The sequence below is a fragment of the Tiliqua scincoides genome, chromosome 2 (assembly GCF_035046505.1).
Source record: "Tiliqua scincoides isolate rTilSci1 chromosome 2, rTilSci1.hap2, whole genome shotgun sequence".
Lineage (NCBI taxonomy): Eukaryota > Metazoa > Chordata > Lepidosauria > Squamata > Scincidae > Tiliqua > Tiliqua scincoides.
In genome coordinates this window covers 151,787,999-151,811,667 of record NC_089822.1, presented here as the reverse complement: position 1 = coordinate 151,811,667, position 23,669 = coordinate 151,787,999, and positions in this window count along the sequence as shown.

The following is a 23,669-nucleotide window of genomic DNA, read 5'->3' as shown; positions in this document are numbered from 1 at the left end:
TCTGGGGACCTTCCCCCAGCCTCTCCAGGTAAGTTGGGACAGGAGGGAAGCAACTGACCCTAAAGGGAGAACCGAGAGGGGGGAATTTCTGGTCAGTCATGCAAATTCAAGTGCCTAGGGCATGTTCCTTGACTGGACACAAATCATCTTGCATGGCTCTCACTCTGTGTCTTTTTGCAATAAGCTACCAAGACCCTGCTTTGCCTGCATGTTGAGGCTCCCCTTGTGACCTGTCCTACAGCCAATCGTAACATGCCCTAGAGCAGAATGGCCAGGTGGCCCGTGCTGCATCCAGAGCAGGTTTGGGGCTGACTGTGATGCAACGTGGGGCAAGAGGAAACAATTCCCCTTAGCCCAAGCAGCATGGCAGTGGGCCAAATGGGGCTCCTCAGATCTACACCACCTAAAGAGATGGCACAGACTTGAGCAGTCCAGTGGAAGACTTGGGTCACCTGGGAGGGGGGGTTAAGATCCAACATAAGTGCCAGAACCTGGTCCCACCCCCTCCTGGGCCTGGTCCTCTCAGTGCCTGCCCACCCTCCTACTGCTTGGAACACCCCAGAAACACTGGAGCTGGCACTATTGAGTCTGAATTCGGCTTCTGGAGGCCAGTGCACCTCTGTGTGCCGGCCTGCTGACTCCCATGGTGGCACAGAAGTGCCTGATGGCACTTGATTCCTCTGGGCTGGCACAAGGGACTTGCACTGGCCCAAGTGGCCCTTTGGATTGGGCCCCAGTCCCTCCCTTGGCAAAAAGGTTCATTTCAGGAGATGAATGCCTCCATGGGAACTCAAACCTTCACCATGGAGAGGTGTGCGTGTGTGCTGCAAAGGGTTGCACCAGTGTTACTGGGAGGACTGTACTGGCATTACTAGGCTGCACTAGTGTGGCACTGCCAGAATGGGTTTAGGATATGACATAGCGCCAATGTTCATGCAACATCAGTGTAGTGTATGGTGGGACTGGGCCATAAATGAATGGATGAATGTTTAGTATTTGATCCCACTAAAGCAGAAAACCATTGAATTTTCTAAAGTGCTGAATTATTTGCATCTGCTATTTAGCTCCTGATGGCTGGAATCTTAGTCCCCCAGAGCCAGAATTTATTTGGAGAAGGCATTGTTTGCAAATTGCTGCTGAAGATATTCCTATGAGATCTCCTCAGATCCTTGCTCTCTCCCAGTCATTGCATTCATAGCCTACACCACGTTGTATGGATTGCTGGGTGCTCTGACTGTGTGACATGCAGTAAGGAGATCAATTATGGAAATTCTTGCCTCTGTGAACCCAATTCAGAGTGAATCACAGCTCATTAGGCCAGGGCTTGCTTCCATTAATGCCATGATGATATCCACCCACCACTGTGGTTTTCCTGGAAATTGCCCAGAAAGCTCCTCTCTACAACTCAGCCTGGCAATAACATGACCTAGACCAGCTCAAGGAAAAGAAACTCAGTGCTCTCCATCAGGTACTGCCTGCCCTGACCGTGTAAAAACTCTTGCTAAAGGATGACACAAAGACCCTTATGAGGACTCAAAGACCCTTGTGGCTGAGATCCAGAGCCCAGACCCATCTCGTGGGTCTGTGCTGAGATCACTGTCACCTCCCTCTTCTCCAATAGAAAATCCTGGCAGTTGAGTGTTGGGGGACCCAGACATATTGACAAGACACTTGGGAAATAAATAATAGAAAGCTGTGCAATGGCACTGCCAGGAGCAGTTTTATTACCAAATAGTCTTTCCTGCCAAAGAAGGAAACTTGCAAACTCAACAATCATCCTTTGAGGATCTTACCAGCCAGAAGAACTTGCATGTGCTATCAAGTGTAGCAAAGAACTGCATTGCTTGGATTGGAAAAAATTCAGTGGGGAATGGAGTTCTAATTCACTGTTGCAGATTCAGGTAGGGCAGAGATTAAGAGGCTCCTAGAAAACAGCCAGCAAAGAAAGGAAACTGCCTGATTCATAGGCAATCCCAGACAGCTAAGCCACTAGAGTTATTGTGCACAATATCACATAATCAGAGCAAAGAATTCTACCCATCCCATGAGAGAGCAATCAGTGATGAGTGGTGCCAAGCTGCTAAAGGGGTCTCTACTGAAGGTCCTTCCTGCTCCCTATAGATACTGGTTAGTTGCTTCACTAGACTGGTCTATGCTTCACACAGCTGGGGGCAAAGGGCAGTACAGAGCTTGGAAAGGCCCAGGAAAGGGAGTAAAGGCAGGAATACTGCTGGGGACTAGTCTACCTCAAATGTGCAAAGCTGAGTGTATGTGCCAAGATTTGATCTCAGGTTCCGCAAGAATATATGCTGTGAAGCTTCTGAGTCCTTCTGAGCCAAGCTACTTTCGGCCCCAACCCTGCCTAGGATGTGGGGCAGACCTGCTGGCCTGCCTGGTTCAGGGCAGATTAGGACTGGGCTGTAAGGGTTGCATCAACAACAAACTTTATAGATAAGCTATGTTGAAAAAGGGATGGAAAATTATAGGCCAGCCCCCCCCCCCCCCATAAAATGCGACTGCTGGCAAGTTCTTCACAGCTACTCCTCTCTACACACAGCCTTCTTTCAGTAGTTTGGCAAGTAATGTCATTTCTTCAGGAAACCAGATTTGGCTGAGGAAGGAGGGAGGTTTGAGTCTTAGGGCCTAAGACTAGGGATATATCCAAGTACACTTATTTGCTCCCATTCTACTGAAATAAATGAAATTAATCTTGTGTTTAGTCTCAGAAAATACAGGATTAAATAAATAATAAATAATAATAATAAACTTTATTTATATCCTGTCCTTCTCCCCGAAAGGGACCCAGGGCGGCTTACAACATGTTAAAAACAGATTAAAAACATAATTTAACAGCGAATAAAAACGTATTAAAACATATTAACAGATACCATAAAAACAGTAGTCGGATAAAAAGAGCAAAACGCAGCAAATCATAGAGGAATCAGGCCTGTAAGAATACTAAAAGATATAGAAAAGATGTTAAAAAGGCCATGAACTCAGAAGCCTTGTTTAAACAAAAAGGTCTTCAGCCCTCACCAAAAAGTCTCAAGAGAGGGAGCCATTCTCAAGTCAAGGGGAAGGGAGTTCCATTACGTTTCCAAAATAAGATAATTGTAATAGCTCTAAATACCCAGAAATACAATTAAAGCTTACAAAATACAGTGACATCTACAAACCACAAAAGTTTAACTTATTCTGTGGACTTTACATTACAAATTATTTCCCTCTAATTCTCTAGTTCAGTGGTTCTCACACATTTAGCACGCCTACTTTTCAGAATTTGTCAGGGCTTACTGGAAGTGATGTCATGACTGGAAGTGACATCATCAAGCAGGAAAATTTTTCACAATCCTAGGCAATCCCACCCACACTTACCCAGGAGTAAGTCCCATTTACTATCATTGTTAAAAGAACACACGTAGTAGCTTGTTAACAGTACAGGTCTGTAACATTTCCCCAAATGCATTCACATACTATGGTAGCATAAAGTCTAATACATTAAAATTAAAATATTGAAATAAATGGGGACCCACCTGAAAACCTAGTCGGTCCCAACCCTCAGTTTGAGAAACACTGTCCTGGCAGAATGGAGTTTCTAGTGAATCAAAGGCCCAGGCTGTGGTGCCTCTGAGGTCCATGAGCCTAATCCTACCTAAATAGCTTTGCAGTGCAGCTTTGCACAGCGGTGCTGGTGTAACTTCCACAGCATCCCATGGGGGATTTTTGATGCTGGATGTCTCCTTGGGGAAAGGGACATATGTCCCTAGCAGTGATCCTGGCGCTTTTCATGTGGGGGGCCACCCCACTTCTGCCACCCCCCGTCCTGGAAGTAATTGCAGTGACATCACTGCAATTACTTCTACACCACCTCCTCCTTTCCCCCATTTAAGAAAGGAGGGGGAGGAAAGAGGTGGTCCAGGCTCCAATGGAGCCTTTCGCACTGCTAGGCTCCATCAGAGCTTTTTCACACTGTTAGAAGCGGTGCGAGAGGAGGCGGGTGCCACTTCTAGCGGCGTACGAAAGCTCCAATGGAGCTTTTCAGATCACTAGCAGTGGCATGTAAGATTCCATCAAAGCTAGAAGTGGACCTGCCTCCTCCAAAATTGGAGGTGGCATGTGCACATACCTGGCTGTTCTGAGGCCTGCTCTCTTCCCCTCCTCTTTCTTTAAAGAAAAGGGAGAAGAGGGAGATGCTCAGATTGGTGTGGTTCTGGTGCGCCAAAAGAACCAGTTGCTGGGGGAGCATGTCGCAGCCTTGCCCCCAGCCTTGCCCCCAGCTGGGTGGCGCCCAGGCATTTGCCCCTGCATATCCCCTTGCTCTGGTGTAAACCCCAGCAGTTACAGCAAGTCAATGTGGACCTGTGCCAACAATATTGCTGGCACAAGTCCACGTTGACCCATTAAGGTGGTTCAGGATCAGGAAGGGGGTCAGGATTTGGTGTGAACCGCTGCCACTGAACCTGTCCCTGTTGGGCCTGATCCACCCACCCTATACCATCTACCTTCTGTTCTACCCTCCCTCACCCCATTCTGCCCTCCCCCTGCGCTGGGCATAGCTGCTCCAGTGGGCCTCCGTTGCTGTCCCAGTGCATGTGGAAAGGCTGTGGCTTTCCTGCTGGCTCTCTGAACTGCCACAAAGACCTTTACAGTGCTATTGCAGTAGCCAGCACCAGTGGAACATGTCATTCTACCAGCGCTTCCTTTAGTTAGAATTGGGCCATAAGAAAAGAATACCTTCCATGTCCACCACCCATTAGCCCTTCAACACTCTTGCTATGACCTACATTTCATTCCCTCCTCCTTTATAATTCCTAAATGAATTTTGGTGTTAAATTAAATTAATTAGCTCAGATTACCTGGCTATATAACCTGTCCCCTACTTCTTCCCTTTTTTCTGCATCTCCCCATACATAAGCAAAAGTGAAGAATTTCTTTATGGGCCATTAAAAGCTTAATGTTTAATTTATCGGTGCATTCTCAGATGGGTGGGTTGGCTGGTTCCAAAGTCAACGCTTTTAATTAAACAAGAACTTTTGCACAGAAAAAGGGCCAGGTCTTCAGCAGCTAATCAGGGAACCACTTGGGTGATGTCTCTGCTCAGACAACAAAGGCAAACATTGCTCTTCTTACTAGATGTGCATAACACTCAAGGGAGAAGAGAATCTGGTAAGGGCAAGAGGGTTCACAGCATCAAGCTACAGTGGCAGCTCTTGCCTGCTCTTTGCGAAGGCAATTGTTCCCAAACCTTCCTATCAAAAAGTAATTCACCAATGGAAATTCTGCAGGGTGCACCTGCCAACCATACCTCAAGTTTTTTTTTTTGTTTTGCATTCTCCATAGCATCAGCTGCCCAATGACTATGGTTGCCAGTATGTTTTGTTTTATGAAGGCTTCCTTTATTGCAAAGCATAGATCATCAGAACACTGAGGAATTGTCATGCATTGCCTCTTACTCTAGACCACTGATGGTTTCTGCACCATTTGCGGTTTAGGAAACCTGCATGCTCACAGTGCAAAGCATGGAATATAGCCAAAGCAGAGGGGAGAGGTAAGACAGCACCATCTATTGAATCAGCTTGAGTGAGGACAGCTCCGGTTGAGTTTTGCATTCCTCCTCCCCAGCCTGGATCATTGCCTCAGGAGCCATTCTACTTGGTCCGTACATAGCTTGAAGGTTTTGCTATTTGAATTTGCTTGTTTTTCCCTTCCCATTTTCTTTTGCATCACAGTTGTTAGTCTTTAAGTTGTAGGTAGGGCTTGTGTCATTTTAAAATCTTTATACACTAACTAGACTATTTCAGGTGATTTTTAAAATAACTAATAAATCTGGAATTCAGCTATTTGCACAGAATTCTGACAACCTCTCTCTGCCAAGCTGCCACATCTTCTGACACCGATCCATTACTCCCTGCCCCCACAGACTAATTCCCCTCTCATGGAATTGTAAATCTCCCACACTTTCTACATACCTTAAAACAGGTAAATTAACACTGCAATCCTATGCAATCTAACACTGCAATCAAACACTGCAATCCTATCCTCCTTACTTTGCCTCAAAAGTAAGTCCTCATGCATTCAATGGAACTTGCTTTCAGGTAAGTGTGTAAAGGATTGCAGCTTCAATAACTTGGAAGGTGCACCACTTCCATTGTGGTAGTGGCGGAGGCCCTTCCAGAGTTTCTTTTTTGAGACTACTGAAGCAGCACTGAAAAAAAATATGACTGCAGGGGATATGTTTGTTACCATCTAGTTCCCCCACACCTGCTCTCCCAGAGGCTGCCTTCAGCTTGCATTTTAAAAGACCGTTGAGGCTCAGTTGGAGAGAGACTGCAGCAGAGAGGAGGCCTTTTCTGCCTTACATGAAAGCTGAAAACACAGATGGGCCCAGGTGGACTTATCTTATTCATGACCGCCATTAGAGAGGGGCCTGTGGTCCATCATAACAGTGCAATCAAAGAGGTGTCAGCCCCAGAAGGTTGGGCTGCCAGAGCGAACATGAAGCATTTCCCTGAAACAGTTGAAAAGATGCATTTGCCAAGAGAAGGAGAAGGTTATCTCCCCAAAGCTTCTACCCATTTGGTTACAGGGCTGGGGAGATATGGTAGTGAAAGCAGATGGAATAAAAGGAGAAAGTGGCTATCCAAATTTCCAGCACCAGTGCAACTGCAATGCAGCCCCGAGGTAAGGAAACAAATGTGTCCATACCTTGAGGAGGCCAATTCAGGATGCAGTGCTCGCACCATTAGCACAGCTGAACCGGCACTGGAAAAGGATTGGATAGGACTGGGCCCTGAGGCAGTTACAGGTTCAAATTCCTGTTCTGGTGCTGGATTCACAGGGGGTGGGGCAGCAGATGCCTATCACAATTGCTGCTCATCTTCCTCTCATGCTCCCTAAAGGAAAAAGGGAAAGGAGTGGCGTATAAGAGAAAGAATAAGGAAATGAAGTGGGCTAAAGTGTCTCCAGGGAGCACAGGAGAAAGAGCGATGGAGACGCTTCACATCTATTCGCACACTGCTAGCAAGGAGGATGTCAGCATCTGGTGCAGCAAGAATCTTTTTGCAATATGCTTTATGTGATGCTGCCCTTGAAGATGATTTGGAAGCTCTAGCTACTGCAGAATGCTGGTAGACATGACAGGTGGAAGCACATTTATCCTCTTCTGTAGCAATTGCACTAGCTACCAATTAGCCTCTAGGCCAAATTAAAAGTGCTGGTTGTTATCATTAAAGCCTCTCATGGCTTTGGTTTTACATACCTTACAGACCAACAATATTGTGTAACCTCAAAGAACCCTGCATTTCATGGAGCAATCTTGTGTATCCACCATGCAGGAGGTGAGGACATCCATGATAAGGAATGGAGTCATTACTGCTTTGTATTCTTTTGGAAGCTGTCTTGAGCTTTGGAGAATTAAGGTGCAAATGCTGAAAATAAATAAAGGACACAATCCTAACCAACTTTCCAGCACTGACATAGTCAAGGGGACCTCCTCAAGGCAAGGGCACATTTGTTACCTTACCTTGGGGCTGCATTGTGGCTACGTCAGTGCTGGAAAGTTGGTTAGGATTGTGCCCAAAGATTAGCAAGGATACCCCAGAATAACTGGTCACAAAGTAGTTCTGACCATGGGTTTAATCTTGGTTTGTTTTAATTAACTATTGTTAGACAGTTTCCTGAGTTTGTGCATAACACAGCAGTGTGGTTTGTTCTAAGGTGAAAGCAGAAGCTTTACAACTTTCTTCTCTCAGGCTTGAAAGAGAGGAGGTGGCACATGTAAACCATGGCTTGCAGAGCCTTATCCTAAACCAGTGTTTTTCAAACTGTGGGTCAGGACTCACCAATGGGCTGTGAACTGCATTATGGTGGGTTGTGAAAAGTTTTTGAAACATTAAAAAAAAAAAACAACTTTGCAAGTACCCTTGCACACTTGCAGAAGAAAATCATTAGCAGGAATTCTAACCTGTGAAATGAGGCAATTGTCATACCCTCAAATTAAATGTCACATTTTCTGATTTTCCCTAGCAATTGGCATGCTGTAGATCACTTGTCAACCTGGTTTCAGCCTTCTGTCTTGCCTGGAAATCCCTAACCGTGTATCTTGCTTTCCAGTTTAGCCTTCTGGGTACCCTGGAATAACTATAAAGGTTTGGGGGAATGGTTCTTAGGAAATTTCTAGGGACTCCATTTCTAGGGAGAGTCTAGCAAATGTTCACACACGCATACTATATATAAGGTCTCTATCAGCCTCAGAAACACAGGACCCTGATTATTATAATTTAATTATAAATAATAATAAATTTATTAATAAATTAATAAAATTATTAATTAATAATTTATTAAGTATCATTAATAATAAAATAATTCTTTCTAGATTTTTTGTCTAGTGGCTTGCGATAGATTGTCATTGTAAAAAATAGGTCCCAGTACGAAAAGGTCTGGGAACCACTGTCCTAAACTATAATTTAGCATTATGTCTGAAGCTGGATATGCTGCACCATGTCTAATATTTTGCTGTATGGGACTGGCATAGCACATGAGATAAACAAATCAGGTTCAAGAAATGCCACTCCAATACATTGTAGGATTGATTCTGCTTCACAAAAACTCTGTTCCTTCCTTGGCATTTTAGGTATGTGTGCAGAAGTATGACAGTAAGAGGGGAATTCATTAGAAAGGATAAGCATATTTGGAGTACCCAGTGTTTAGGGTATCTTTTAATAAGATTGGATTAAGTTGCCTCCTAAAAGCCTTGACAAAGCACTGACCAAGGAGAAGGCAGATGTCAGTCAGTAGCAGTTGGCTTAGCCTGATGTTTCTTGAGTCCCAGATCTAGGCTGTCCCAGGCTTGGATTCCTTATTTTCAATATTCTGGAATGGGTGCATGAGAGTGGACAAATAACCTGCTAAACCATCTGCCCTGGAATAGGACCCCAAATTCCCAACAGGATAGTGTTGTCCAGCAAATGCCCCTGTAGCATTTGACAGACACTATTTCCTCTGCCCTTGGGTATCTCTCCCCACACGAGCAGACTTCTGTCATTGTTGCAGGCACTCCAGGAAATGACTGGCAGAGGGAACCAGACAGAACTGCTGCAGTAGTCCCTGGCAGCAGCTGCTGCTTGACACAGTGAGCAACTAGGATTTGCTCCCAAATATAATATGTCCCTGCTCAGAGATGAGGGTCTCTTTTCCTTAGCCACCTATCCATTGTCACCATCTCCCTTTAGAGGTAATCACTAGTGCCTTCACTCCTCACACCAGTCCCTCCTGACATGGATCCACTTTAATTACAAAGCTAAATAACGAACAGGAAATATTACAAATTTCTACAAAAGAAAAAAAGGAAAGAAAAAGGAAAAACCACACACAAAGCAAGTTTGCTGGGGTTGGCCGTTGGCTCGCTGAGCTGGAGAACAGAGCAGTGATGGCACTGTGCCGCTCACTAAAAGCATGAGTGTCACTAAATCAATAATTCATTTACTTTAATGAGATAAGTACTTTGAAAACTAATTGCAAACCTGCTCCATTTACTCCAACCCCGGTTATAGGCCTTAATGTAAATCGCACAAGTGCCGCTGGAGGAAAGAGCTGGGGGAATCATGTGTCATCTTTCTACCCTCTTCTAAGAAAGAGAAATATCTATCATACACAACAGAGAGACTCTAAATAATGGCTTCAATCAGTCAAGGCATTTGTCAGAGTCTCTGCCCCCACTCAAATGCACCATCCACACCTCAAGGAAGTAGTGAAGCCCCCAATAAAAGTGAGATTCCAAAAGGAATACAATACTCATCCTGGAGGAGAGATCTTTAGCCCCATCTGAGAATGAATGGCTAGCAAATTGCTATACAGTAGAAGACCCCTTGAGGCTTGAGAAGGTAGCACTGCTGTATGGTGTTGCCTTAAACTCTACTATGCTGCCAGACAACAAAGCATTATGCAACAGGAACAATCTACTGCTGTGCAAAGGATGCAGGAAAGTGGATCAAGGGAGAAAAACCTGCACCACAATTGATTCACTGGTATCACCTGGTAGTCACAAACCTTGGTAAGTCAGATCCTGTTCACATAACCCTCTCAGCCCTTCACAGCTATGGTTTTCAGTTATCCTATACTGATTTCCATTAGGAAGTTGCACTCATGGTGCTTTCACATGTGGAACTCACATACCAGCTTTCAGTACGTCAGGCCACCTAGGTTAACCCAGGTTGAGTATGAGACAGTGACATGCACATATCTGTGACACTGCAGGGTGATGTGTCTGGGAGCTATATTGGGTAGCTGCAAACTATGGCTGCCGTGGACTGAGAGGGGTCATAAGAACAGATCCACAGTGAAGGAGAAAACACTCAATATTTGCTGTTGGAATTATAAGGCTCAATGCCCTATTTAAGTAAGTAAGGCAGATGCTGGGAAACAACGAACACCTTCAGTGCCAGCAGCTAGCCTGGAAAGATAAAAGTCTGGCAAGATCTGGCAATGGACAATTTATTAGTTACTTGTTAAAGAGCCTAATAAATTTCATAGTGCCTTCATGCCATTTTTAGAATTTGAAAGGAAAAAAAAAATAGAATGGATGATGTAGCAAAAAGGTTAGTCAGACATAAATGGTTTTATTTAATAAAGGATCATGTTAAAGACTGAATATGTGCTTTAATTTGTATTATAATTTTTAAAGTTTGCATATTACATTAATTATAGAACAAATCCTCAAAGAATTCCGTTGGCAAAAAATCTTATTTTGATCTAATGTGAGTTGTGCTGGTGGGTTGAGCTATATCTTTGAAAAGAAAATGAAATAAAAAAAAACAAAACTGGAAAGTAGGAATCTATAAAGGCAGATGCTGGTCTGAAGTGTTCATAAAGAAACATCCTACAAAACCCATTATATATTAGGACAGATTTTGCAAATTCACAGGATTCCCCCTCAATGCAGACTAGCCCTCCACCACGCATAACATGCTTCGTGTAGTAAAAGGGCTGAGTGTGAACTAGGAAGTCTAAATTTCAAATCTCACATCAGCCATGTACTCACTGGGACAAATGACTCTCAGCTTCAGTTCCTCCTCTGCAATATGGTTATACTAGTGTGCATTACTGGGGTAAACAAATTGCTGAGAATGTATAAAAAGCATTTTAAACAAAAAAAAAATTGCTGTATAAAAGTTAAAGTTATGATCCACTGCTGAAATTTCTCCTTTGCCACTAGCTTGCAGGAAAGGTGTTGGACAGCTGTGCTCACAGGAGGGCTGAGCACCAATGACAAGCAAAAGGGAAGACACAGATTGGGCCTTAGGGATCATTTCTAATAACACTCCTACCAATGCTGTGCCATTCAGAAGCAAATGCAATACTGGCATACGTGTTACCAGAAATGACCTCCTCAAGTAATGTGGGTTGGCCACTGTAAGGAACAATTCCTCTCTTTATGTCTTTCTCGGAATCTTCCTGCTCCATGAAATTGTACATTATATGAAAAATAGGCATGAAGAAGAGTGAGACCAATCGCTCCCTCTGAGCACCAAGGGCTTCAGTTGAAGAAAAGCGTATTTTTAGGTTAAGCCATAGAAAACACTGTCAGACTATGTTGGCAGCTTTGCAGGAAAAGAAGTTTTCTGTGCAAATTGTGGCCTTCCAGCCCTGTTAAATTTTAAATTAATCTAAGCAGAAGGCAATCTTGCTGCAGAATCCAACCCCTGATTCTAAGTGGATTCATAGATGTACACAGGTGGTTTGATTACTCAATATTACTCCAGCAAAGAATCAACATGTGGGGAGCAGGATTCAATCAGGAAGTAGTGCTCCTCAAATGTCCAGCAGGTGCAATACTGCATCATATGCTCCCTACCACCCATTTGTTGATAATAATATGATGTCCGAATATGGGTGATGACTCAACAAAATGAGTGAAATATTTCCATTAAAAACACAGAGGTTCCGATCCTGCCTCCCAGGAGAGGGGCACCCCAGCAGAATGCCAGCACTTTCTTCCCAGAGAAACATAAAGTACAATGGACCCTAACTATACAATGGATTCACTTTACAATCAAATCACATTACAATGGACTCTCCACAGTAAAACATGGTTCACTATATGATGTTATTCACTTTTTTCATGATTGCTGCGAACAGGACGTTGTAGGTGTGGTAAGCCAATCAGCAATGTGAATGCAAGTGCTTGGTAGCATCTCAGCCAACAGGAGCATTTTTAACATTGTGGCCCTGTCTCTGGAGGGAAGGATATAGCCAATGCACTGATGAAAACACAAGCCTTCTAGGTAGTGTCTCAGCTGGCAGCAATGCTTTTTAACATTGTGGCTGTTGTAATAAAGAAAGGATATAGCCTTGTAATTTGTGTTTTATAATTACAACCTTGTGTAAACTGATAACCATGGCCTCTAAAGAGCACAGCAGGAACCTTTTAAATCACCTTTTAGAGAGGTAATTTAAAAGAGGGAAACAGCTTAGTTCTGAGGGACAAACTTCAACTTCTGAAGTCTTGGAATGAATTGCCAAAGAAAAGTGCCTTACACATTACAACAGAGGTATCCAAACTTTTTGGCAGGAGGGCCACATCATCTTTCTGACTGTGTCAGGGACCAGGAAAAAAAAGAATTAATTTACATTTAAAATTTGAATAAATTTACATAAATGAATGCAAAGTGTGGGTCCACTGTATTGTAAACTTGTATTTGCGTGTACAGTATGTGGCCACCACGAAAGTTCTATCTATGGTAATAAATGGTTGAAAGGCTCCTTCAAACATCAAAATTAGAATGCTTGATGCTACAACCAACATATGAATTGGTCTAAGAAAGTGGTTCCCACAACAGACACACAGTTTGAGAAACCCTGCAAGAATAGTCTTCATGGTTACAGAGAATAGTTGAGGTATGTAACTGGAAGATATAGAAACACATTAAAGGAATAATAATAATAATAATAATACAGGTATTTCTATACTGCCTTTCTTGGTCCTCAGATTTCTCCTTAGACTTTATTCAAGGCGGTTTACATAGGCAGGCAATTTAAATCCCCGTAGGGATTTTTACAATTTGAAAGAAGGTTCTATCTTTCAAGAAACCACAACATTCAGATGTTTCTTTCTTGATCTGGTCGCACATTCTGGCCTCCATCCTCCCACGCTCAGAGCAGGTGGAATAACTCGGCTCAGCTTGTCAGCTGCTCCAAGGTCGCACGGTGCCGGTGGCCTCGAACTGGCGATCTTCGGATGTTATCTTCAGGCAAATGGAGGCTCAACCCTCTAGACCAGACCTCCTGCCCAATATATTAATATTAACTTAATATATTTTCTACACACTCATGTATATGCTTCAACTCATAATCATTTTGGCTTGTCTGTATTGCAAATCAAGTCCCAAACAGCTTGGCAAGAAAACCGTTAGGTGCCAAACTAATGGTGCAATCCTTATGTGGCTCTGAATCAGTGCCCTGTGCTGGCTGGCGCAGGTAAACTTGAGCAAGGGGAGGATGGTGGGAGGGTGGTTTGGAGGTAAGAGGGGTCATTTTGGGCAGGGGAGTGTGGAATGGGACAAGGATTGGGCCTGGGTGGGGACAGGAAAGGTGAAGGCCTCCTCCCAGACCAGGCAGCCCTACACTGGCTTCCTGGATTTGTGCCAGCTATAAAGCTGGTGCAGATCCAAGAAGCCCCACAGGGGTGGTTGGGGCTTTATTTGGGGTAAGGGGGAACATATGCCCTTACCCCAATGAGATCTCTAGCTTGTTCCTAAACTGCACTGGATGCAGCACAGCCCATGTGTCCTGGCTGTGACAGTGCAGCTCAGGATTGGGCTGTGAGAGACTTACTATCGTTACACGCGCGGGAAAGAGTCTTGAGCACATTTGGAAAGAAAAAGTCAACGGAAGTAATTGGCCTGGAACCAAGAATCACAACAATTCTTTCTGAACACAGGCTCTTGACTTGTAGCACTCACACAGACAAATCCCACTTATTTTTAAAATCTGTTTTATTTATTCAATTTTTATCGCACTTTTCTCCTGAACGCACTCAAAATGGCTCACAACAGTATTAAAATACAATTAAAATCAAACTATAAAATGCAAAATAAATATTAAAAACCATAAATTTTAAAAACATAAAACACTAAAAAACAGCAATTGGAAGACAGCACGTAACGTATCATAGCTGATAACATACTAAAATTATGGAAACGTAATAAAACCTGCAGGCCCCAAGGCTAAATTCAGAAGGCTTGCTGTACAAAGAATGTTTGTAGACCTTGCCAGAAGGCTTCTAAAGAAAGAGCTTAAACCAAAGGAGAGGTAATTCTATAACACAGATAACACTACTGAAAGCGAACAGTTTTGCGCTGCCTTCCCTCTTACCTCTGTAGGTGACAGCATATCTAAAAAGGCCCTCTCTGATAATCAGAGAGGACAGGCCAGACTATATGGGAAAAGGCAGTCTCTCAAATATGTTGGCCCCAAGTTGTGGAGGGCTTTAAAGATTAAAACTTGCACTTGGAATTGGGCCCAGAAATGAACTGGCAGCCAGTGTAGCCACTGAAGCAGAAGTCTGACAGAGTCAAACTCTTGACTTCCAACAACCACCCAGGCCACTGCATTCTGCCCTAACTGTAGCTTCTGAATTGTCTTCAAGGGCAGCCCCACATCGAGTGTATTATAATAGTCTAATCTTGATGTTATCATGGCATGAACCATTGTGGCCAGTTCCAGGTATGGCCACAGCTGGCACACCAGCAAAGCTGTGCAAAGGCCCCTCTGGGCATAGCTAATACCTGAGCATCCAGGTATCTGAGTTCAGGAGAACCCCTAGGCTGTGGACCTGCTCTTTCAGAGGAAGTGTGACCCCATTCAGAGCAGGATGATTATCCAATACTCACATTATGCGTTTGTGAACCAGGACAACTTCTGACTTGTCCGGATTTAATCTCAGTTTGTTAGCCTTCATCCATATCCCAATCACATAATTTCGACAGCCATCCTGGTATCCAGTGGAAAGAAGAGACAGAGCTGCGTGTCATCCGCATACTGATGAAACCCCACTCCAAAATCCGCAGATGACCTCTCCCAGAGGTTTCATGTAGCTATTGAACACAATGGGGTACAAAATTGAACACTATGGCACCCCACAGTCTAAAGGCCAGGGTGTTAAACCATTTCTCCAATCATCACCAACTGGGATCAGTCAGCCAAGAAAGAGTGGAACCACTGCAAAACAGTTCCCCCAACCCCCACCTTGGCCAAACAGCCCAAAAGGACACCATGCTACATGGTGTTGAAAACAACCGAGACCTGTGCAGGTCCTCTACCACCAAGGCCGACTCCATCCCCAAGCCTGGCCTGATTCCATAGCAACTTGGGTGGGAGGCAAAGCCTCCCAAGTTGAGCTCCATGAAGGCCAAATCCAGCTACTGTAACTCCTCTGCTTCAGTTTCTGTAATCAGTCAGTGAGAACCAGTGGTGCCACTAGGGTTTGTGTCACTTAGTGCAGGAGGCCATTGCATCACCCCCATGGTGGGCCTCCTGCCTTGAAGTGGATGGGGCAATACTTTGGGTAGTGGGCGTGGTGATGTACCAGTGCCCCACTCCCATTGGTTTTTTGGCTATAACTTTTGATATAATAAAGATATTTCAATGTGGGTTGTTTCATTGCATTCTGCATGAAATTATACATTGCATGATATATAACATGATGGCATTATTTGAAAATATCAAGATTTAATTTTTTTGGCCAATAGCGGTGTCACACCCCCCCCCCGGTGCATGTCACTGGTGTGGCTGCACACCCCAAAGCAATGTCACTGGTGAGAACACTATGAACTCTTTCAACCATCAGTAAGGGTGTTTTCTTGGTGACCAACACAGAACGAGAAATAATGAGAATTTCTGCTCAAATCGCAATATAAAATGATATTAAGATCAAAACACAAAAAGCCATACATTTCACTAAATAACACCACTTTTGCTTACTTCTGAGAAATCTGCAAGTCGTTTTCACTAAGGCAATAAGCCCCTGAAGCGTTTCCAAGGGTGGAACAGCTGAGTAAAAGGAGCAGCTAGAGCAGGGGTGTCAAATTCATTTCATACAGCAGGCCGAATAGCACTTATGACACCTGCTGAGGGCCAGAAGTGAAGTCATTCAGCAGGAAGTGATGACATTAAGCAGGTCATAACCAGAAATAAGCACTTTTTTTCTAACACATTAGCTACAAAATGACAGAAGAGAAAATATGCAAATCTTGATCATATTTCAAGATATAGGAGAGCCGAACCATCATGTAGCAGTAACACCTCAGCACCGTTCAGCAGCTGAGAGCCCGAGGGCTGGATAAAAAGCTTCCATGGACCACGTCTGGCCCCTGGGCCTTATATCTGACATCCCTGCACTAGAGTGTGTGCGGATGTGCAGCAGCTGGGGGGGAAAGAGAAGTAAGTGGGTGGGGAGAAAGCAAATGACTGAGCAGAGGCACTGAGAAGGAAGAGCTAAGTCTGCAGTTCTGACTTGCCTTGCTCCCTCTTTGCTTTTCTTCACTATAATCTAGAGGCAATTGAGTTCTAAACTATGATCTGTTATGTGATCTGTGATCACATGAGTGTGCTCAGATCTAGATCTTCCCTCTGCCCCAAGCCACTCTCTGTAAATGCCTTGTGTGGTGCTTGTCTGTGTGATGTTGCACTTTTGAGAGGCTTGGAAAACCAAGCAAGGCTCAGTGAAGCCTTTCTCTGATTTTATTTTTTCTGTATTGAACTTCACCTTGACCCGATCACTTTCTGTGGCTTATTTGCACATTTTGTGCCATTTTGGTATGCAGAGAGTGATTTTAAGGGTGTTATAGTGATTTAAATTTTTTTTTGTTTGTTTTTGTGGTGCTGCATTTTAGAGCAGCTTGGAAAACCAATGAATATGTATGTATTTATGTTTGGTAACAAGTTCATAGTTGAAATGCTTATTGTGCTGTATTGTGCTGTTTATACTGCTTTGGATAAAAATTTGGATAAAAATTTGGATAAAAATTTGGATGGTGTTTACACAACACCATGATTTGCTATTTTAATCAAGAAATTTTGGGGAAAATATTCCCCCCCCCCCCCAAAAAAAAATACCCCTACCCAACAGAAACATTTTGGAGTCATAACACCTAGAGGTAGTCAGTTCAGTTTATTCCAACAACTGAACGAAGTGGCACTCAGACATAACATTGCTAAAAAGAAGTAAGGCATTTAATAAGCAAGTAAAATATAAACCTGAACTGAGATAAGAAAGAAACAATGTTAACAAAGAATGTGACACATAAACTCCAAACTTAGAGAGCGATCCTATCAGGCACACTGCTGGCACTGCAGTGCCACCACTGGTTCTGAATGTTGTAAAAGTGCCTCAAGTGCCAGCAGTGAGGGGAGGATCAGACCTGGGAAGAGGACAGGGATGGTGATAGAGTCTCCTGCTGAGTCCTCTGCCCCCTCCTGCACCGAAAAGCCCGACAAGGGCTTCCTCGGTTCTGCATTCACTAAATAGCACACGCAGGTCCAAGGCAGCCCATTGCTGCCAGCGCAGCTCAACACAGGGTAAGGGAACATTTGTTTCCTTACCCCAAGGAGACTCCAGTGGCTGCCGCAGCCCCACAGGATACAGCAGAAGTCATTTCAGCGCTGCTGTTCTGTGTGGTGCTGGGGCAGCTTAGGATTGGGCTGCCTGTCTGTTCTTGAAGTCCCCTAAGATCCCAGAACAGCACCCAACAGTACACGGCGTTCTTGTCTATTGCAATAATGCCCAAGGAACAAAGGATTCATGAACCCTCATGAATTCAGAACTTTGTTCTGAACTATACTGCAATTCTTATTCCTCACTTTCAGAGATGCTTCCCAAATGGTCTGTTCTGGCTTGCCACTTTTCACTGGCATTATATGTTTTGTCTTTCACCTAAGAGGAAAAACCTCATCCAAAACCAGGCAAAAAGCACTCTGGGGTACAGTGCCAGAGAGAAAATTGGTTTGCATCGGAGATAGCAGAATTTTTATTGGCGGGGGGGAGGGGTAACGACACACACTCCAAGGCAACCTGCAAAACTAGCTGCAATCCAAAGAACTGTGAGCAAAATTAATCTTCCCTCACTGGACTTGGCATGGAACTTGCAACTCTGTTTTCAAGTGCAGGGGCTTTAAGTGTGGTGGAGTAGACCTGTGACCTGTTTGCCAAGTCCTACTTTTGGAGGTTTGTGCCTCAGATGTGTGCCTCTTCACTGGATGTAAACCTGGCACCCACTCCGGTGCTGCAGTCTGTCCACACATTCAGAATCTACTCAGCTGTCATGACAAGATAGAAGCTGGGTGATATCCATTTTATGGAGTAGGAGTAAAGGTTCGGTGAGCTTAGAGTCAGGGGAAAACCTGATGTACTGCCCAGATTCTGACACTGATGCCAAAGCTTCTTTCTGACTGGAGTCTTAATGAGAAGAGAAACTCCATACAGGCCCTCTGAGGGGAACAGCTATGTGCTCATCTATTGAGAGGGAAAAAAAATCCCATCCAAGTCACTCACCTTATCTCACCTTGCATGTCTGGAGCCCTATTCCATTTTTCTTGCTGGTGAATACTGGAAAATGTGGGGCTGTTTTTTGTTTGTTTTGTTTTGTTTTTGTTTTCAAAGCAGATCTCATAGGCTTGATGTTGTTGAGGTTGGGATTCACAATACTGAGTCTGCATGCCTAACTGATCCTCATCCTCATGAGGCAGGGACACCAGAGAGGATAGGTCAGTGACTGAAGGAAAAATAGAATAACCTCAGAAAGAGTTGTGGAGGAAGCTGTAGATGACAGGGGCACTGAAGGAAAAGGGCTTCAAGAGTAAAGCAATGTCAGGAAAAGATGAAATTCACTGGTAATTTAGGGAAAGGGAAATGAAGATGCTTGAATGTAATGGGTCACATATAGCTATGATGGGGCCTCCCAGGCTTTTAGTTGGGCACATGCTGGTAACTAAACCCTGGAATGATCAGAATCCTATTCATGGTTTCCTCTGAACCAATGAATCTGGTTTCTTCTATTGCATGCAAAACCCAGAAGAAGGAAAAAGTGCAACAGTTCTTTTAGACCTCTAGTAAGATGCAGACTGTTCTGCAAGCAGACTCAGATGCTCAATAGATCTCTGCTGCTATTGCTCCTGTCTCAGGGAGTGGGGCGGGGTGAGAAAATCAATGTGTAACAACTCAATTAATCACCTGGGGTGTTGGCAGCGGATGGGGACAGGGTAAATTGATTAGGATCCTCAATAAGGTCAGTGTGGCTGTCCACTCTGAGGGCAGGACCCCTTCATCATCACTTTATCTACAAGAGGTGCTGATGAGTGAGGACCTATGATTTTACTCCTCTTTGCAATGACTACAGCTGTGTGTCTTCTCTAAAAAGTGAATGGAAATCCTTATTGCCCAACCTACACCTTACAGTCCCCCAAACTTAGACCAATAGCAGCTCAATACCTCTGTTGGAGGGTCTGATGTATTTGCCAGAGACATTCCCTGTGCATATAAATGCGCTGCAGTACACAGCTGAACATAGGAAGAAGGATGTGTGTGTGTGTTTCCTGGGTTTGATGTGACTTCCATGTGCCCCAGAGCTAGCATTTTCATCAGCTTCATTATTCCCTTTCCCATAGAGGCAGATATGGTGAAAACACTCACTCATCTCAGAATGCATTCATGTTTGCAAGAATTGGCTATATGTATGCACTCTGCAATATAGGAAACTGTAAGGGCTAATATTGCAAAGCTGTATCACATAATACTTGAGTCATAACATTTTGCAGCTAATAGACTTGTGACTCTGATGCTGGTAAAACAGTTCTGAAAACTGCTGAGGAGGCAAAAGTGATTAGGAAAAAATGTATTAAAGAATGTGTATTTCAGAAACAGGAAGATTATAAAAATGCATGAAATACGGCAGCCAACAAGGGGCTTTTGCACAGTGCAATCTCTGAGGACCCCAGCAAAAGAAAAAAAACAAAAACAAATGAAAAACAATCCAGTATTTCCAGTTATTTACCCCACAGGTGAGGCCATTCTGGAATGATTGGTCAGGATTATTAAGGAAGATGGTTTTTAGAATGTCTGTGTAAAATCTAGCATGTAGACAACAAGTTATATAGCCTCAGAAAGATCTGTGCACACAGACTAGAGGCTATTATTTCTGAGCTGATGTGTATGTATTTTATTCAAACACAAAAGCCAAAATCAGACTCTCGATGAATTTATGCAGATCCAGAATATTTACATACATTCCATCAGTTTTGAATACGTTTTGCAATCTGGCACAAACTTATAGTGTAACCGTAAGTGTTGCTACTCAGATGTAAGTCCCACTGTGCTCAATGGGGCTTTCTCCTGGGAAAGTGGATATAGGAGTGCAACCTAAAGAGGCAATCCTATCAGCAAGATATTCTGGCATATCATCATGCATGCTGGAGCAATGGCAACCTCAGTGACGCAAAAGCCCCCAATTAACAGCTGCACCAGAGATGTTAGTGTAATGGCAAGAAAATGATGTGCCCTCGTGATGCACACACAGCCTGAACACCTGCACAACTCCCCTGGCAGAGAGGCCAAAATGGGTAGGAGATCAGTACATGATGTGGGGTGGAATGGGGAGGAATCAACAGACTGTGATGCCCTTTCAGAAGACAGACATGCCCTGATGCCAGGGCAATGACTATGTCAATGACAGACCTGATGTAGATAGGAGGAACCCCACCGGGAGCAATGGGGAAGCAAAAAAACAGAAGTGCAACTCCTGTCACCCCCTGCCCCGCCCACTCCCCCAAGACAGAACATTGGATACAGACTACATATTGCAGCCAATCACAGAACACCCACCCCAGCATATAAAACTGGAGGGCAGGAGGTCTGGCTCAGTTGGTAGAGCTGCCGCCTTGTATGCCTGAAGATCTGAGGCTGCCAGTTCGAAACAACCGGAAGTACCTGAGAACTGATATACTGATGAGCTGACCCTCAGTGGCAGAGAGGAGTTGCCGTCAAGTGGAGCGTGGGAGGCGAAGGGCCAGAGAGAGGCCAGAGCGGGAAGGAGTCCAGCTGCAATGAGGAGTTCTATGAAAGACGAGAACTATTCAATTGTAAAAATCCCTATGGGGGTTTTACCTGTATAAATAAATAAATATAAATAAACCCCACAAAGCACACAGCATGAGTCAACAGCTCTCTAGTCTAGCACACAAAGGGAGAGCTTTGCACAAACAACCTCTTGTCTCTCACAACATGGATGAAAAGATACTTCAACAACACCTGACATCTTAGGGCACAATCCTAACCCCTTATGTCAGTGTTTTCCAGCACTGACATAAGGGCAATGCAGCTCTGAGGTCAGGGAACAAACATTCCCTTACTTTGAGGAGGACTCCGTGAGTGACACCCAACTACAGGATGCAGCACATGTCCCATTGGCACCGCTATGCCAGTGCTGGAAAACAGAAAGATTGCGCCCTTAGTATTCTTACTGCAGGTGCTCTGCCCCAGGAGGACTTCACACACCATCACCCAAGGGGAATTTCATTCCACCATCCCAACCTGGGGTGGGGGTGGGGAGCAAGGACAATACATCTCACGCTGATAAACAAGGAGGGGCAGAATCCCATAATACAATATACTGATGTTGCATATTCGTCTCATGTCTCTACCTTGCCCCTTTGTAAAATCTGCCTAAACATCCCTTCCTTTTGCAACAGCTAACAGCAGGAATGTCTTCCTTGGTGAATGCCAGTGGCCATTATTGCCACTGCTGGCCAAACGCTCGTTTGAAATCCATTTGTTTTTCAGGCCTGCAGCATTGCCATCTGCAGCAGAACAGTCATTTCTCATAGAGTTCCACTGCAAAGGGAAGGGAAAGATAATGCCTCAAATACTCTCTCACTCATAAACAACTGAACCAACTATGTAGCAGATACCAGAATGATGCAAAGGGCATGTGGCTAGATGAGTAGGTTGCAGCACATGTGAGCCCAATGACTGGCCCATGCAGTGCTCCCTCTGATTAGTTCATGTGCTATAGTCTCCCAACCAGGTGTGGTAATGTTTGTGGTAATGCAGAATGTTCCATGAGGTGCTCTTTGCACGTCTTATGTGGCTGAGAGCTATGATGTTTCTGGTCAATCATGAAAAAGGTGAGTGTGATATTGGTTCTGGTAAGTCCCCTGGTTGGGCTCGAACCTGACTTGGGATTCCAGCACCCTGGCTCATTTGTTGGGGCTCTCCTTGTGGTTTATCTCAGTGTCTCCCTTGGAAAGAGTTCTATGCAGTCATCAGACTTCCTGAGAGAGACTCACTCTTGCCCTGGGAAAACTTGTGTGTTCATTCTATATTCCTGACCTTTCCCACAGGAACTATCTTTCTTCCCTTTGTCTACTGCAGTAAAAAAGGTCAGTGCAGTAAAAAATTTCTAGTCAGTGTGTGTTTATATGATTGACATAAGGGGACTCAAACCTTGTGGGCTGGGATTTCCTGGTTGCTCTCTGCTTTTGCTCCCTTGCTGCCAGTGTCAAAGCAGTTCTTGCACTGGGAGGCACTGTGACATTTGAAGATTACAATCCTATGCAAGTTCTGTAGTCCTCACACTGCTTGGCAGCAAGTTCCACTGAACTCAGAGGGTCTCACTACCAGGCCTCTGCCTTTCCCAAGTGACCCCTGGAAAAGTAATACAGTGGCAGCCACAGCCTCCAGTTACTGGGAGTCACCCCCATGACAGCAGCACACCCTTCACACAACCTGCCTGACACAAGGATTTCACGGGAAAACCTGTAAGTGGAAGGATGTAAACATGGGACTACGTCATTCTTTTTATGCTTCATTTCACCTTTGTCTCTCACCATCCTAATGGCTGTACCCTGCTAACTGGTTAAGAGGCTCCTCCTTTCAAGTGGGTGCTCCTCTTTTATTTAGCAAGGGGAGAGTAACTGGCTCACCCCAGCAGTGTCTGTTCTAGTGGCTGTCTGCTGGTGTTCTTTTGCTTCTTTTAGATTGTGAGCCCTTTTGGGACAGGGAGCCATTAGATATTTGATTTTCTCTGTAAACTGCTTTGTGAACTTTTTGTTGAAAAGCACCGTATATATACTGTTGTTGTTGTACATTTTCTATACACATGTACTTCCTTTTCCCAGAATCAGATGTTCTCATTTTAAATTTTTTAAAATAAATATTGGCATTGTGGAACTGAGCCAATACTCATCCTAATACTCTTCATACAATGTACAGAAAGGGTAGAAAGAGAACTTTAGATGGGATCATAAAGGAGTTAGGAACTGTGACTTTTTCTTTCTCTTACCAGCAAAATAAATTAGCAAAACTTTTACTGAGTTTCTGCCTAGGTGAAGATTCGGTGAAAAAGAAAGAACCAAAAAAAGACTTCACTAGTGAAGGAGAGAGAAGTACGTACAATGCTTAGGAAGAGGAACATTATTTCTTTATTTTTGGACTTTATATCCTATCTTATCAAAGATTATTAAGGTGGCATACAAAAGAGAACTTCCATGAAGAATTATGCAAAACCTTTTCTTTCCAATTATGTGTGCAGTGAGAAAACCAAAAATGGTGCACAAACAATGTAAGATCATAAGATCTGGTATAGATCGCACCTCCTTCTTATGCAAATAGTAAGAGCAGC